Below are 18938 nucleotides of genomic sequence, written 5' to 3' on the forward strand. Positions count from 1 at the left end.
GTTCTGCTGAGGGTATTATAATGGGGTCTGTGGTGTTCTGCTGAGGGTATTATAATGGGGTCTGTGGTGTTCTGCTGAGGGTATTATAATGGGGTCTGTAGTGTTCTGCTGAGGGTATTATAATGGGGTCTGTAGTGTTCTGCTGAGGGTATTATAATGGGGTCTGTAGTGTTCTGCTGAGGGTATTATAATGGGGTCTGTGGTGTTCTGCTGAGGGTATTATAATGGGGTCTGTGGTGTTCTGCTGAGGGTATTATAATGGGGTCTGTCGTGTTCTGCTGAGGGTATTATAATGGGGTCTGTGGTGTTCTTCTAAAGGTATTATAATGGGGTCTGTGGTGTTCTGCTGAGTGTATTATAATGGGGTCTGTGGTGTTCTGCTGAGGGTATAATAACGGGGTCTGTGGTGTTCTGCTGAGGGTATTATAATGGGGTCTGTGGTGTTCTGCTGAGGGTATTATAATGGGGTCTGTCGTGTTCTGCTGAGGGTATTATAATGGGGTCTGTGGTGTTCTTCTAAAGGTATTATAATGGGGTCTGTGGTGTTCTGCTGAGTGTATTATAATGGGGTCTGTGGTGTTCTGCTGAGGGTATAATAACGGGGTCTGTGGTGTTCTGCTGAGGGTATTATAATGGGGTCTGTAGTGTTCTGCTGAGGGTATTATAATGGGGTCTGTGGTGTTCTGCTGAGGGTATTATAATGGGGTCTGTGGTGTTCTGCTGAGGGTATTATAATGGGGTCTGTGGTGTTCTGCTGAGGGTATTATAATGGGGTCTGTCGTGTTCTGCTGAGGGTATTATAATGGGGTCTGTGGTGTTCTTCTAAAGGTATTATAATGGGGTCTGTGGTGTTCTGCTGAGTGTATTATAATGGGGTCTGTGGTGTTCTGCTGAGGGTATAATAACGGGGTCTGTGGTGTTCTGCTGAGGGTATTATAATGGGGTCTGTGGTGTTCTGCTGAGGGTATTATAATGGGGTCTGTGGTGTTCTGCTGAGGGTATTATAATGGGGTCTGTAGTGTTCTGCTGAGGGTATTATAATGGGGTCTGTGGTGTTCTGCTGAGGGTATTATAATGGGGTCTGTGGTGTTCTGCTGAGGGTATTATAATGGGGTCTGTGGTGTTCTGCTGAGGGTATTATAATGGGGTCTGTGGTGTTCTGCTGAGGGTATTATAATGGGGTCTGTCGTGTTCTGCTGAGGGTATAATAATGGGGTCTGTGGTGTTCTGCTGAGGGTATTATAATGGGGTCTGTGGTGTTCTGCTGAGGGTATTATAATGGGGTCTGTAGTGTTCTGCTGAGGGTATTATAATGGGGTCTGTGGTGTTCTGCTGAGGGTATTATAATGGGGTCTGTGGTGTTCTGCTGAGGGTATTATAATGGGGTCTGTCGTGTTCTGCTGAGGGTATTATAATGGGGTCTGTGGTGTTCTTCTAAAGGTATTATAATGGGGTCTGTGGTGTTCTGCTGAGTGTATTATAATGGGGTCTGTGGTGTTCTGCTGAGGGTATTATAATGGGGTCTGTGGTGTTCTGCTGAGGGTATTATAATGGGGTCTGTGGTGTTCTGCTGAGGGTATTATAATGGGGTCTGTGGTGTTCTGCTGAGGGTATTATAATGGGGTCTGTGGTGTTCTGCTGAGGGTATTATAATGGGGTCTGTCGTGTTCTGCTGAGGGTATTATAATGGGGTCTGTGGTGTTCTTCTGAGGTATTATAATGGGGTCTGTGGTGTTCTGCTGAGTGTATTATAATGGGGTCTGTGGTGTTCTGCTGAGGGTATAATAACGGGGTCTGTGGTGTTCTGCTGAGGGTATTATAATGGGGTCTGTAGTGTTCTGCTGAGGGTATTATAATGGGGTCTGTGGTGTTCTGCTGAGGGTATTATAATGGGGTCTGTGGTGTTCTGCTGAGGGTATTATAATGGGGTCTGTCGTGTTCTGCTGAGGGTATTATAATGGGGTCTGTGGTGTTCTGCTGAGGGTATTATAATGGGGTCTGTAGTGTTCTGCTGAGGGTATTATAATAGGGTCTGTGGTGTTCTGCTGAGGGTATTATAATGGGGTCTGTGGTGTTCTGCTGAGGGTATAATAATGGGGTCTGTGGTGTTCTGCTGAGGGTATTATAATGGGGTCTGTCGTGTTCTGCTGAGGGTATTATAATGGGGTCTGTCGTGTTCTGCTGAGGGTATTATAATGGGGTCTGTGGTGTTCTGCTGAGGGTATTATAATGGGGTCTGTGGTGTTCTGCTGAGGGTATTATAATGGGGTCTGTCGTGTTCTGCTGAGGGTATTATAATGGGGTCTGTGGTGTTCTGCTGAGGGTATTATAATGGGGTCTGTGGTGTTCTGCTGAGGGTATTATAATAGGGTCTGTGGTGTTCTGCTGAGGGTATTATAATGGGGTCTGTGGTGTTCTGCTGAGGGTATTATAATGGGGTCTGTGGTGTTCTGCTGAGGGTATTATAATGGGGTCTGTAGTGTTCTGCTGAGGGTATTATAATGGGGTCTGTGGTGTTCTGCTGAGGGTATTATAATGGGGTCTGTGGTGTTCTGCTGAGGGTATTATAATGGGGTCTGTGGTGTTCTGCTGAGGGTATTATAATGGGGTCTGTCGTGTTCTGCTGAGGGTATTATAATGGGGTCTGTAGTGTTCTGCTGAGGGTATTATAATGGGGTCTGTGGTGTTCTGCTGAGGGTATTATAATGGGGTCTGTGGTGTTCTGCTGAGGGTATTATAATGGGGTCTGTAGTGTTCTGCTGAGGGTATTATAATGGGGTCTGTGGTGTTCTGCTGAGGGTATTATAATGGGGTCTGTGGTGTTCTGCTGAGTGTATTATAATGGGGTCTCTGGTGTTCTGCTGAGGGTATTATAATGGGGTCTGTGGTGTTCTGCTGATGGTATTATAATGGGGTCTGTGGTGTTCTGCTGAGGGTATTATAATGGGGTCTGTGGTGTTCTGCTGAGGGTATTATAATGGGGTCTGTGGTGTTCTGCTGAGGGTATTATAATGGGGTCTGTGGTGTTCTGCTGAGGGTATTATAATGGGGTCTGTGGTGTTCTGCTGAGGGTATTATAATGGGGTCTGTGGTGTTCTGCTGAGGGTATTATAATGGGGTCTGTAGTGTTCTGCTGAGGGTATTATAATGGGGTCTGTGGTGTTCTGCTGAGGGTATTATAATGGGGTCTGTGGTGTTCTGCTGAGGGTATTATAATGGGGTCTGTGGTGTTCTGCTGAGGGTATTATAATGGGGTCTGTGGTGTTCTGCTGAGGGTATTATAATGGGGTCTGTGGTGTTCTGCTGAGGGTATTATAATGGGGTCTGTGGTGTTCTGCTGAGGGTATTATAATGGGGTCTGTGGTGTTCTGCTGAGGGTATTATAATGGGGTCTGTGGTGTTCTGCTGAGGGTATTATAATGGGGTCTGTGGTGTTCTGCTGAGGGTATTATAATGGGGTCTGTGGTGTTCTGCTGAGGGTATTATAATGGGGTCTGTAGTGTTCTGCTGAGGGTATTATAATGGGGTCTGTAGTGTTCTGCTGAGGGTATTATAATGGGGTCTGTAGTGTTCTGCTGAGGGTATTATAATGGGGTCTGTGGTGTTCTGCTGAGGGTATTATAATGGGGTCTGTGGTGTTCTGCTGAGGGTATTATAATGGGGTCTGTCGTGTTCTGCTGAGGGTATTATAATGGGGTCTGTGGTGTTCTTCTAAAGGTATTATAATGGGGTCTGTGGTGTTCTGCTGAGGGTATTATAATGGGGTCTGTGGTGTTCTGCTGAGTGTATTATAATGGGGTCTCTGGTGTTCTGCTGAGGGTATTATAATGGGGTCTGTGGTGTTCTGCTGATGGTATTATAATGGGGTCTGTGGTGTTCTGCTGAGGGTATTATAATGGGGTCTGTGGTGTTCTGCTGAGGGTATTATAATGGGGTCTGTGGTGTTCTGCTGAGGGTATTATAATGGGGTCTGTGGTGTTCTGCTGAGGGTATTATAATGGGTTCTGACGTGTTCTGCTGAGGGTATTATAATGGGGTCTGTAGTGTTCTGCTGAGGGTATTATAATGGGGTCTGTAGTGTTCTCCTGAGGGTATTATAATGAGGTCTGTCGTGTTCTGCTGAGGGTATTATAATGGGGTCTGTGGTGTTCTGCTGAGGGTATTATAATGGGGTCTGTGGTGTTCTGCTGAGGGTATTATAATGGGGTCTGTGGTGTTCTGCTGAGGGTATTATAATGGGGTCTGTGGTGTTCTTCTAAAGGTATTATAATGGGGTCTGTCGTGTTCTGCTGAGGGTATTATAATGAGGTCTGTGGTGTTCTGCTGAGGGTATTATAATGAGGTCTGTGGTGTTCTGCTGAGGGTATTATAATGAGGTCTGTGGTGTTCTGCTGAGGGTATTATAATGGGGTCTGTGGTGTTCTGCTGAGGGTATTATAATGGGGTCTGTGGTGTTCTGCTGAGGGTATTATAATGAGGTCTGTCGTGTCTGCTGAGGGTATTATAATGGGGTCTGTGGTGTTCTGCTGAGGGTATTATAATGAGGTCTGTGGTGTTCTGCTGAGGGTATTATAATGGGGTCTGTGGTGTTCTGCTGAGGGTATTATAATGGGGTCTGTCGTGTTCTGCTGAGGGTATTATAATGAGGTCTGTGGTGTTCTGCCGAGGGTATTATAATGGGGTCTGTGGTGTTCTGCTGAGGGTATTATAATGGGGTCTGTGGTGTTCTGCTGAGGGTATTATAATGGGGTCTGTGGTGTTCTGCTGAGGGTATTATAATGGGGTCTGTCGTGTTCTGCTGAGGGTATTATAATGGGGTCTGTGGTGTTCTGCTGAGGGTATTATAATGGGGTCTGTGGTGTTCTGCTGAGGGTATTATAATAGGGTCTGTGGTGTTCTGCTGAGGGTATTATAATGGGGTCTGTGGTGTTCTGCTGAGGGTATAATAATGGGGTCTGTGGTGTTCTGCTGAGGGTATTATAATGGGGTCTGTAGTGTTCTGCTGAGGGTATTATAATGGGGTCTGTGGTGTTCTGCTGAGGGTATTATAATGGGGTCTGTGGTGTTCTGCTGAGGGTATTATAATGGGGTCTGTGGTGTTCTGCTGAGGGTATTATAATGGGGTCTGTCGTGTTCTGCTGAGGGTATTATAATGGGGTCTGTGGTGTTCTTCTAAAGGTATTATAATGGGGTCTGTGGTGTTCTGCTGAGGGTATTATAATGGGGTCTGTGGTGTTCTGCTGAGGGTATTATAATGGGGTCTGTGGTGTTCTGCTGAGGGTATTATAATGGGGTCTGTCGTGTTCTGCTGAGGGTATTATAATGAGGTCTGTGGTGTTCTGCCGAGGGTATTATAATGGGGTCTGTGGTGTTCTGCTGAGGGTATTATAATGGGGTCTGTGGTGTTCTGCTGAGGGTATTATAATGGGGTCTGTGGTGTTCTCCTGAGGGTATTATAATGGGGTCTGTGGTGTTCTGCTGAGGGTATTATAATGGGGTCTGTGGTGTTCTGCTGAGGGTATTATAATGGGGTCTGTCGTGTTCTGCTGAGGGTATTATAATGGGGTCTGTCGTGTTCTGCTGAGGGTATTATAATGGGGTCTGTGGTGTTCTGCTGAGGGTATTATAATGGGGTCTGTGGTGTTCTGCTGAGGGTATTATAATGGGGTCTGTGGTGTTCTGCTGAGGGTATTATAATGGGGTCTGTCGTGTTCTGCTGAGGGTATTATAATGGGGTCTGTGGTGTTCTGCTGAGGGTATTATAATGGGGTCTGTGGTGTTCTGCTGAGGGTATTATAATAGGGTCTGTGGTGTTCTGCTGAGGGTATTATAATGGGGTCTGTGGTGTTCTGCTGAGGGTATAATAATGGGGTCTGTGGTGTTCTGCTGAGGGTATTATAATGGGGTCTGTAGTGTTCTGCTGAGGGTATTATAATGGGGTCTGTGGTGTTCTGCTGAGGGTATTATAATGGGGTCTGTGGTGTTCTGCTGAGGGTATTATAATGGGGTCTGTGGTGTTCTGCTGAGGGTATTATAATGGGGTCTGTCGTGTTCTGCTGAGGGTATTATAATGGGGTCTGTAGTGTTCTGCTGAGGGTATTATAATGGGGTCTGTGGTGTTCTGCTGAGGGTATTATAATGGGGTCTGTGGTGTTCTGCTGAGGGTATTATAATGGGGTCTGTAGTGTTCTGCTGAGGGTATTATAATGGGGTCTGTGGTGTTCTGCTGAGGGTATTATAATGGGGTCTGTGGTGTTCTGCTGAGGGTATTATAATGGGGTCTGTAGTGTTCTGCTGAGGGTATTATAATGGGGTCTGTAGTGTTCTGCTGAGGGTATTATAATGGGGTCTGTAGTGTTCTGCTGAGGGTATTATAATGGGGTCTGTGGTGTTCTGCTGAGGGTATTATAATGGGGTCTGTGGTGTTCTGCTGAGGGTATTATAATGGGGTCTGTCGTGTTCTGCTGAGGGTATTATAATGGGGTCTGTGGTGTTCTTCTAAAGGTATTATAATGGGGTCTGTGGTGTTCTGCTGAGTGTATTATAATGGGGTCTGTGGTGTTCTGCTGAGGGTATAATAACGGGGTCTGTGGTGTTCTGCTGAGGGTATTATAATGGGGTCTGTGGTGTTCTGCTGAGGGTATTATAATGGGTCTGTCGTGTTCTGCTGAGGGTATTATAATGGGGTCTGTGGTGTTCTTCTAAAGGTATTATAATGGGGTCTGTGGTGTTCTGCTGAGTGTATTATAATGGGGTCTGTGGTGTTCTGCTGAGGGTATAATAACGGGGTCTGTGGTGTTCTGCTGAGGGTATTATAATGGGGTCTGTAGTGTTCTGCTGAGGGTATTATAATGGGGTCTGTGGTGTTCTGCTGAGGGTATTATAATGGGGTCTGTGGTGTTCTGCTGAGGGTATTATAATGGGGTCTGTGGTGTTCTGCTGAGGGTATTATAATGGGGTCTGTCGTGTTCTGCTGAGGGTATTATAATGGGGTCTGTGGTGTTCTTCTAAAGGTATTATAATGGGGTCTGTGGTGTTCTGCTGAGTGTATTATAATGGGGTCTGTGGTGTTCTGCTGAGGGTATAATAACGGGGTCTGTGGTGTTCTGCTGAGGGTATTATAATGGGGTCTGTGGTGTTCTGCTGAGGGTATTATAATGGGGTCTGTGGTGTTCTGCTGAGGGTATTATAATGGGGTCTGTAGTTTTCTGCTGAGGGTATTATAATGGGGTCTGTGGTGTTCTGCTGAGGGTATTATAATGGGGTCTGTGGTGTTCTGCTGAGGGTATTATAATGGGGTCTGTCGTGTTCTGCTGAGGGTATAATAATGGGGTCTGTGGTGTTCTGCTGAGGGTATTATAATGGGGTCTGTGGTGTTCTGCTGAGGGTATTATAATGGGGTCTGTAGTGTTCTGCTGAGGGTATTATAATGGGGTCTGTGGTGTTCTGCTGAGGGTATTATAATGGGGTCTGTGGTGTTCTGCTGAGGGTATTATAATGGGGTCTGTCGTGTTCTGCTGAGGGTATTATAATGGGGTCTGTGGTGTTCTGCTGAGGGTATTATAATGGGGTCTGTGGTGTTCTGCTGAGGGTATAATAACGGGGTCTGTGGTGTTCTGCTGAGGGTATTATAATGGGGTCTGTGGTGTTCTGCTGAGGGTATTATAATGGGGTCTGTGGTGTTCTGCTGAGGGTATTATAATGGGGTCTGTGGTGTTCTGCTGAGGGTATTATAATGAGGTCTGTCGTGTTCTGCTGAGGGTATTATAATGGGGTCTGTGGTGTTCTGCTGAGGGTATTATAATGGGGTCTGTCGTGTTCTGCTGAGGGTATTATAATGGGGTCTGTGGTGTTCTTCTAAAGGTATTATAATGGGGTCTGTGGTGTTCTGCTGAGTGTATTATAATGGGGTCTGTGGTGTTCTGCTGAGGGTATAATAACGGGGTCTGTGGTGTTCTGCTGAGGGTATTATAATGGGGTCTGTAGTGTTCTGCTGAGGGTATTATAATGGGGTCTGTGGTGTTCTGCTGAGGGTATTATAATGGGGTCTGTGGTGTTCTGCTGAGATGTTGTTTTAGAAAAAAAGTGATTATATGCTTGATTTCCTCTCATAAAGGATGGAATAATAAAAATAATATTAGTCATATAATTAACAAAAATAATATTAATTATAATAATAGTAAAATTAATAATAAAAAGAAAAGTTTAAAAAATATTAAAAATAAGGGTGATAGGCATAGTAATGAAAATAATAATAATGGCAGTTACGAAATTTTTGGAAATCATGCTAAACCTAGTGGCTATGACAATAATAACAGTATAAGGGTCCATTTACACGTCCGTATGTGTTTTGCGGATCTGCAAAACATGGACATCGGCAATGTGTGTTTCGTATTTTGCGGACCGCACATCGCCAGCACTCACGCATTTTATTTTCTGCAATTGCGGACAAGAACACGACATGTTCTATATTTTTGCGGAATGGAAGTGCGGATCCGGAAGTGCGGACAGCACATTCCGGCCCCATTGAAAATGAACGGGTCCACACCTGTTCCTCAAAATTGCAGAACGGATTTCGGACCCATTTTGCGGACGTGCGAATGAACCCTTAAAGGTCATAAAATGATAATAGTTAAAAATAACACTAAAGTGATAGAAACAACCATTATCTGATGATTATAAGAGCACAATTGTAATGAGCGGGGCTATATATTCCTACGAGCGCCTCGCTGTCGCTATCGGTACGCAGCACGGGCGCGGAGCCATGTCTCGGCCTGCTGACATTAGTCCGGCCTGAGGGATGCTCAGCTGCTCAGTGTCACTGCCTCAACACATCCAAGATTTATCCTCTGGGGCACACACTAGTCTTACTTTTTAAGGCCAAGGAATAGAACTCCAGAATTGCAGTGAAGAATGACACATGGGAAGTGCAAATGGAAGACACAGTGGAATCCTGCGGAGTCACAAAGCACTCAGGGGCTGCGGAAAGCGTGATAATGACCCCCATGTGGCACTAGAGGGGTTAATCACTTTTTTTTCACATCCGCCTCCCCTGTTCGTCCGCGGTGTGCTCGCTGTATGAATCGGATTATTACGGTGAGTTTATTGAGTCTGCGCCAGGAAACGCTCTTACATAAACAGTTTACACAATGGAGCTCCACGCGAGCGAGAGCACTTCACAGGTTGTAAGGAAAAATAAACCGCAGCTCACGTCCCGTCCCAGAGGCCTCAACATCTCCGGCTCTGCTGTGTTTGTTGAATGTTAACATCTCAAATAAATGACTTCCCCCCCGATCTCCTCTTTACTGACACTCTTCTCAAAGGTCTCCGGGTTTAAGAAAGTATATTTTATCATCTGCGGGGCTGAGACGCTGTCCAAGAACCTCGCAGTGACCTTCAAGACCGTGAGGGGAAAAAACTACAGCCACATGGACCAAGCCGCTATAACCTGGGCATCAAATAAATGCACAAGTAGTACAAGATATACATCTTCTTGTATATAGTGATATGGACCATGCTGGTATAACCTGGGTATCTCCTGTATATAATGATATATGTACAGCTGGTATAAGTTATACATCTTCTTGTATATAGTGATATGGAGCATGCTGGTATAACCTGGGCATCTCCTGTATATAATTATATATGTACAGCTGGTATAAGTTATACATCTTCTTGTATATAGTGATATGGAGCATGCTGGTATAACCTGGGTATCTCCTCTATATAATTATATATGTACAGCTGGTATAAGTTATACATCTTCTTGTATATAGTGATATGGAGCATGCTGGTATAACCTGGGTATCTCCTCTATATAATTATACAGGTACAGCTGGTATAAGTTATATATCTTCTTGTATATAGTGATGTGGACCATGCTGGTATAACCTGGGTATCTCCTGTATATAATTATATATGTACAGCTGGTATAAGTTATACATCTTCTTGTATACAGTGATATGGAGCATGCTGGTATAACCTGGGCATCTCCTGTATATAATTATATATGTACAGCTGGTATATGTTATACATCTTCCTGTATACAGTGATATGGAGCATGCTGGTATAACCTGGGTATCTCCTGTATATAATTCTATATGTACAGCTGGTATAAGTTATACATCTTCTTGTATATAGTGATATGGAGCTTGCTGGTATAACCTGGGTATCTCCTGTATATAATTATATATGTATAGCTGGTATAAGTTATACATCTTCTTGTATATAGTGATATGGAGCATGCTGGTATAACCTGGGTATCTCCTGTATATAATTATATATGTACAGCTGGTATAAGTTATACATCTTGTACACAGTGATATGGAGCATGCTGGTATAACCTGGGTATCTCCTGTATATAATTATATATGTACAGCTGGTATAAGTTATATATCTTCTTGTATATAGTGATATTGACCATGCTGGTATAACCTGGGTATCTCCTGTATATAATTATATATGTACAGCTGGTATAAGTTATATATCTTCTTGTATATAGTGATATTGACCATGCTGGTATAACCTGGGTATCTCCTGTATATAATTATATATGTACAGCTGGTATAAGTTATACATCTTCTTGTATATAGTGATATGGACCATGCTGGTATAACCTGGGTATCTCCTGTATATAATTATATATGTACAGCTGGTATAAGTTATACATCTTCTTGTATATAGTGATATGGAGCATGCTGGTATAACCTGGGCATCTCCTGTATATAATTATATATGTTCAGCTGGTATAAGTTATACATCTTCTTGTATATAGTGATATGGAGCATGCTGGTATAACCTGGGCATCTCCTGTATATAATTATATATGTACAGCTGGTATAAGTTATACATCTTCTTGTATATAGTGATATGGACCATGCTGGTATAACCTGGGTATCTCCTGTATATAATTATATATGTACAGCTGGTATAAGTTATACATCTTCTTGTATATAGTGATATGGAGCATGCTGGTATAACCTGGGCATCTCCTGTATATAATTATATATGTACAGCTGGTATAAGTTATACATCTTCTTGTATATAGTGATATGGACCATGCTGGTATAACCTGGGCATCTCCTGTATATAATTATATATGTATAGCTGGTATAAGTTATACATCTTCTTGTATATAGTGATATGGACCATGCTGGTATAACCTGGGCATCTCCTGTATATAATTATATATGTACAGCTGGTATAAGTTATACATCTTCTTGTATATAGTGATATGGAGCATGCTGGTATAACCTGGGTATCTCCTGTATATAATTATATATGTACAGCTGGTATAAGTTATACATCTTCTTGTATATAGTGATATGGAGCATGCTGGTATAACCTGGGCATCTCCTGTATATAATTATATATGTACAGCTGGTATAAGTTATACATCTTCTTGTATATAGTGATATGGACCATGCTGGTATAACCTGGGCATATCCTGTATATAATTATATATGTACAGCTGGTATAAGTTATACATCTTCTTGTATATAGTGATATGGAGCATGCTGGTATAACCTGGGTATCTCCTGTATATAATTATATATGTACAGCTGGTATAAGTTATACATCTTCTTGTATATAGTGATATGGACCATGCTGGTATAACCTGGGTATTTCCTGTATATAATTATATATGTACAGCTGGTATAAGTTATACATCTTCTTGTATATAGTGATACAGACCATGCTGGTATAACCTGGGCATCTCCTGTATATAATTATATATGTACAGCTGGTATAAGTTATACATCTTCTTGTATATAGTGATACGGAGCATGCTGGTATAACCTGAGTATCTCCTGTATATAATTATATATGTACAGCTGGTATAAGTTATACATCTTCTTGTATATAGTGATATGGACCATGCTGGTATAACCTGGGCATCTCCTGTATATAATTATATATGTACAGCTGGTATAAGTTATACATCTTCTTGTATATAGTGATATGGAGCATGCTGGTATAACCTGGGCATCTCCTGTATATAATTATATATGTACAGCTGGTATAAGTTATACATCTTCTTGTATATAGTGATATGGACCATGCTGGTATAACCTGGGCATCTCCTGTATATAATTATATATGTACAGCTGGTATAAGTTATACATCTTCTTGTATATAGTGATATGGAGCATGCTGGTATAACCTGGGTATCTCCTGTATATAATTATATATATACAGCTGGTATAAGTTATACATCTTCTTGTATATAGTGATATGGAGCATGCTGGTATAACCTGGGTATATCCTGTATATAATTATATATGTACAGCTGGTATAAGTTATACATCTTCTTGTATATAGTGATATGGAGCATGCTGGTATAACCTGGGTATCTCCTGTATATAATTATATATGTACAGCTGGTATAAGTTATATATCTTCTTGTATACAGTGATATGGAGCATGCTGGTATAACCTGGGCATCTCCTGTATATAATTATATATGTACAGCTGGTATAAGTTATATATCTTCTTGTATACAGTGATATGGAGCATGCTGGTATAACCTGGGTATCTCCTGTATATAATTATATATGTACAGCTGGTATAAGTTATACATCTTCTTGTATATAGTGATATGGAGCATGCTGGTATAACCTGGGTATCTCCTGTATATAATTATATATGTACAGCTGGTATAAGTTATACATCTTCTTGTATATAGTAATATGGAGCATGCTGGTATAACCTGGGCATCTCCTGTATATAATTATATATGTACAGCTGGTATAAGTTATACATCTTCTTGTATATAGTGATATGGAGCATGCTGGTATAACCTGGGTATCTCCTGTATATAATTATATATGTACAGCTGGTATAAGTTATACATCTTCTTGTATATAGTGATATAGACCATGCTGGTATAACCTGGGCATCTCCTGTATATAATTATATATGTACAGCCGGTATAAGTTATACATCTTCTTGTATATAGTGATATGGACCATGCTGGTATAACCTGGGTATCTCCTGTATATAATTATATATGTATAGCTGGTATAAGTTATACATCTTCTTGTATATAGTGATATGGACCATGCTGGTATAACCTGGGTATCTCCTGTATATAATTATATATGTACAGCTGGTATAAGTTATACATCTTGTACACAGTGATATGGAGCATGCTGGTATAACCTGGGTATCTCCTGTATATAATGATATATGTACAGCTAGTATAAGTTATACATATTCCTGTATATAGTGATATGGAGCATGCTGGTATAACCTGGGCATCTCCTGTATATAATGATATATGTTCAGCTGGTATAAGTTATACATCTTCTTGTATATAGTGATATGGAGCATGCTGGTATAACCTGGGCATCTCCTGTATATAATTATATATGTACAGCTGGTATAAGTTATATATCTTCTTGTATATAGTGATATGGAGCATGCTGGTATAACCTGGGCATCTCCTGTATATAATTTTATATGTACAGCTGGTATAACCTGGGCATCTCCTGTATATAATTATATATGTACAGCTGGTATAAGTTATACATCTTCTTGTATATAGTGATATGGAGCATGCTGGTATAACCTGGGTATCTCCTGTATATAATTATATATGTACAGCTGGTATAAGTTATACATCTTCTTGTATATAGTAATATGGAGCATGCTGGTATAACCTGGGCATCTCCTGTATATAATTATATATGTACAGCTGGTATAAGTTATACATCTTCTTGTATATAGTGATATGGAGCATGCTGGTATAACCTGGGTATCTCCTGTATATAATTATATATGTAGTCGGTATTAGTTATACATCTTCTTGTATATAGTGATATGGACCATGCTGGTATAACCTGGGCATCTCCTGTATAGAATTATATATGTACAGCTGGTATAAGTTATACATCTTCTTGTATATAGTGATATGGACCATGCTGGTATAACCTGGGCATCTTCTGTATATAATTATATATGTACAGCTGGTATAAGTTATACATCTTCTTGTATATAGTGATATGGAGCATGCTGGTATAACCTGGGTATCTCCTGTATATAATTATACATGTACAGCTGGTATAAGTTATACATCTTCTTGTATATAGTGATATGGACCATGCTGGTATAACCTGGGCATCTCCTGTATATAATTATATATGTACAGCTGGTATAAGTTATACATCTTCTTGTATATAGTGATATGGAACATGCTGGTATAACCTGGGTAACTCCTGTATATAATTATATATGTACAGCTGGTATAAGTTATACATCTTCTTGTATACAGTGATATGGAGCATGCTGGTATAACCTGGGTATCTCCTGTATATAATTATATATGTACAGCTGGTATAAGTTATACATCTTCTTGTATATAGTGATATGGACCATGCTGGTATAACCTGGGTATCTCCTGTATATAATTATATATGTACAGCTGGTATAAGTTATACATTTTCTTGTATATAGTAATATGGAGCATGCTGGTATAACCTGGGCATCTCCTGTATATAATTATATATGTACAGCTGGTATAAGTTATACATCTTCTTGTATATAGTGATATGGACCATGCTGGTATAACCTGGGCATCTCCTGTATATAATTATATATGTACAGCTGGTATAAGTTATACATCTTCTTGTATATAGTGATATGGAGCATGCTGGTATAACCTGGGTATCTCCTGTATATAATTATATATGTACGGCTGGTATAAGTTATACATCTTCTTGTATATAGTGATATGGAGCATGCTGGTATAACCTGGGCATCTCCTGTATATAATTATATATGTACAGCTGGTATAAGTTATACATCTTCTTGTATATAGTGATATGGACCATGCTGGTATAACCTGGGCATCTCCTGTATATAATTATATATGTACAGCTGGTATAAGTTATACATCTTCTTGTATATAGTGATATGGAGCATGCTGGTATAACCTGGGCATCTCCTGTATATAATTATATATGTACAGCTGGTATAAGTTATACATCTTCTTGTATATAGTGATATGGAGCATGCTGGTATAACCTGGGCATCTCCTGTATATAATTATTTCCCATTTCGTCCTACGGCAGCACAGAATGGGTTAACTTTGTTCTCATCCGATCCTAGGACTGCCCACCTAGATAATAGGCACAGATTAAAACAATTAACTCATTAGTAGTGACCTATAAAGGTAGCCTCCTCCAGAACCTCCTTGTGTTTTTTTATTGTCCTCATCAGAGGATGAAGCCCACCTATGGATCCACCTTGGAGATGGCCGTTTGTACCTTGTTGTTTCCAAGGTCCAGGCCGGAGAATGGTTACAGCCATGTATGGTTCCCTGGCTCCACTCTCGTCCCGCTTACCTCCCACCTGCGTCCCTTCAGCGTCCGGCCACTGGCTGTTAAGCGCTGTGCCGCCTCAGGTATTGCCGGCTATCTTCTACTTCCGGTTTCGCAGGTGTCACACATCGTGGAACGCAGACGCGGCGGCGTCTGACGTCATAGGCGCACGCCCATTCCTTTGGGCGCCAAATTCAAATGTCAGGTATAAAAAGCGGGACTATGCAGAGCTCAGCTGCCCTGGTGCCTAGGCAGCTGAGCTCTAGCGATTTGAAGGTATTTGCCTGTCCTATTGTCAGGCAGTTAACCCCTCATTGCCTTGCTGTTATGTTGAATGATTATACCTTCATTTTTTATTACAGATGTCCTCCACATCCAGCAAGAGGGCTCGCAAGAGCAGACACAGATTGTGTCAGGGTTGTGACCAACCCCTTCCTGATGATTTCCTGCAGGATCTCTGCCTCAGGTGTTTCCAGGACGCACAGGGAACTGCACCTGCTAAGAAGAAACAGAGAGCTGAACCTGCACTCTGCATCTCCTGTCTGCAGCCCTTACTGGAAGACCATACCTCTAACATCTGCGAGCAGTGTTCCCATCCAAATGAAACATCAGATGACGACACCACCAAGATGATGTCTCTGTTCAAGGCTTTCCTCAAACAAACTAAATCTAAAAAGTCATCAAAAAAGAGGAGACGTCGGTCTCCATCTTCTTCTTTTGTGGATTCACGGTCAGAAGGCGAAGTCTCCTCTAGTTCGGAGTCGCCGGTTCTAGAAGATAACTTTCTATTCAATAAATCTGACACGAATCATCTTATTAAGGAGGTAAAGAGTATCATAGAAACCAGTAAGGAAAAGGCCAGTAGCCATGACGAGGATAATCTCTTCTACTTTCCGAAGAAGAAGGCGTCAGTGTTTCCAGGTCACCCTGTTCTTGATGCAGTTATGCGTAAGGAGTGGGAACATCCAGTGGCAAGGCTGAACTTAGGCTCCAGATTCAGAGCAGTTTATAAAACAGATCCAGCGGAATCCTCGAGCTGGGAAGGCCCTGCTAGGGTAGACCCAGCAGTGACGAGATTAGCCAGAAAATCATTCTTTCCATCAGATGACTCGGCTTTATTGAAGGACCCTATGGAGAGGAAGGCGGATGGCCTCCTTAAGAGGTCTCACACCTATCTAGCGTCTCTTAATAAAGCGGCCATGGCGTCTGTCCCAGTGGCGCGAGCTCTTAGAGTATGGTTAAGCCATCTTGGCAGGGACATTGAAGACGGTGTCCCCAGAGAAGACCTCCTGAAGCAAATACCTAACCTGAAGCTGGCGGCGGAATTCCTCTGCGATTTCCCAGTAGACACGATAAGGTTTACGGCGAAGAACATGGCTCTCACCAACTCCATACGAAGATCGCTCTGGTTGAAACTCTGGTCTGGGGATCCATCTTCTAAGAACAATTTATGTTCCCTCCCTTTTGAGCCAGGAGAATTGTTCGGGTCTCATCTGGATAAACTCTTGAAGGCGAATATGGAGGATAAAGTACTAAGTTTTCCTCAAGCCAAGCGGAAGGAGAAACCCAGGAGTTTTCGTTCCTACAGACAGGATCCCAGAAGATCAGGCTATAGAGGTCGCTCAAGCCGAAGAAGAACTGACTGTAGAACTTGGGGTTCGTTGGAGAAACCTAAAAGGAAAACGGAAGAGAATAGGCCTCAGAAGCAGGAATTCTGACGCCAGAATTGTAAGGGTAGGAGGTCGATTATCCCTTTTTCACCAGAGCTGGCTTCAAATTACATCAGACAGCTGGGCTCTGGACATCATACAAAATGGCTACAATCTGGAGTTCAGTCGCGCACCGAAAGACAGGTTTACTGTGAACAAACCAAGAGATCCACAGATCTTACTTTTGTTAAGGGAGTTCATGGAAAAGGGAGCTTTGGAACCAGTTCCAAACGATTCAAAAAACTCCGGAATCTACTCCAGAATTTTCTGCGTACCCAAAGGGAATGGGAAGAGTCGGCTGATCATAGACCTGCGCTACTTAAACCATCATCTAAAGAAAATCCATTTCAAAATGGAGACGATGAGATCCATTGCTGCTGTCCTCAGGAAGAACCTGTTCATGGCTTCTTTAGATCTCAAAGACGCCTATCTGCATGTTCCTATAAATCCACAGTCAAGAAGATTCCTGAGAGTTGCCATCAAAAGAGGAAGAGAAGTTTTGCATTTCGAGTTCAAAGCTCTTCCCTTCGGGTTATGTTCAGCCCCGAGGATCTTCACAAAGATAGCAGTACTTATTGCAGTAGAACTTCGCCTGAGGGGGATCCAGATCTTCCCATACCTAGACGACTGGTTGCTGGTAGCCAGTACGGAGAAACTCCTGCATCAACATCTGGAGCAGACGGTGGACCTCTTACAGTCTGTGGGTTTCCTAATAAATTGGGAAAAATCAGACACGGTCCCAGCAACGTCCAAGATCTTCCTAGGGTTCCTAGTGAATACTGTCACCATGAAGCTCTATCTTCCTATGCCAAAGGTGGAAGCACTGAAGAAGGAAATGAAAACTCTGATGTCCCTCCACTCTCCTTCAGTACGAAGGGTGATGAAGACTCTGGGTCATATGACGTCAGTTTCAGAAGCTGTTCCTTGGGCAAATATCCACAGCAGGGATCTTCAGATGAACATGCTGCGAGCTTGGCGACGCTCCAGACTCCGTTTGGACGCGAGAATAAGGCTGAATCCAGCGACAATTCAGTCCCTCAGATGGTGGTTATGCACAGAAAATTTAGTCAAAGGGAAGAGCTTCCAGTTCCTGTCTCCAGTGATCATAACTACGGATGCCTCCGGCCAAGGATGGGGAGCCCTTCTTCTGAACAAGTGGGTGCAAGGCCTCTGGACACACGAGGACAGGATGAAATCCTCGAACTACAAAGAGCTGAAGGCGGTCCTGTTGGCTCTTCGCCACTTCAAGTCCGATATAGTAGGGAGATCCGTTCTGATCCGTTCGGACAACTTGACTACCGTATTCTACCTGAACAAACAGGGAGGTACGAGGAGCTAAAAGCAGCGCATATCAGGGGCTGCTGCAATACGCAAGCGGATCATCTGAGCAGGAAGACTGTGAACCAAGCCGAATGGGAGCTCAATCAATCCGTTTTTCACCAAATTACAGAGAAGTGGGGCTCTCCTGCATGGGATCTGATGGCGACAGCAGAGAACAGAAAACTGAGCAGGTTTTGTTCACTGAACAGCTTCGACAGTCCAACAGTGGTGGATGCCTTCTCCATGAGCTGGGAACGCCTATTCGTCTATATATTTCCCCCAGTACCTCTCATCCCGAGAGTTCTTCGGAAGATAGCAGAGGAGAAGCCTCAGGCCATTATGATCACGCCATTTTGGCTGAGAAGGTCGTGGTTTCCCCTTCTTCTTCACTTGTCCAAGGGGAACTTCTGGAAACTCCCCCTGCGGCCAGATCTCCTGTTGCAGAACAACCTGTATCATCAAAATCTACAACGTCTACACCTTACGGCCTGGAGGCTGAGAGAAGTAGACTAGAGAGAATGGGCTTGTCACAATCGGTAATCAACACCCTGCTGGCATCTAGGAAAGACTCTACCAACAGAAAATATGC

This window comes from Bufo bufo, chromosome 6, assembly GCF_905171765.1.
Source record: "Bufo bufo chromosome 6, aBufBuf1.1, whole genome shotgun sequence".
Taxonomy (NCBI): Eukaryota; Metazoa; Chordata; class Amphibia; order Anura; family Bufonidae; genus Bufo; species Bufo bufo.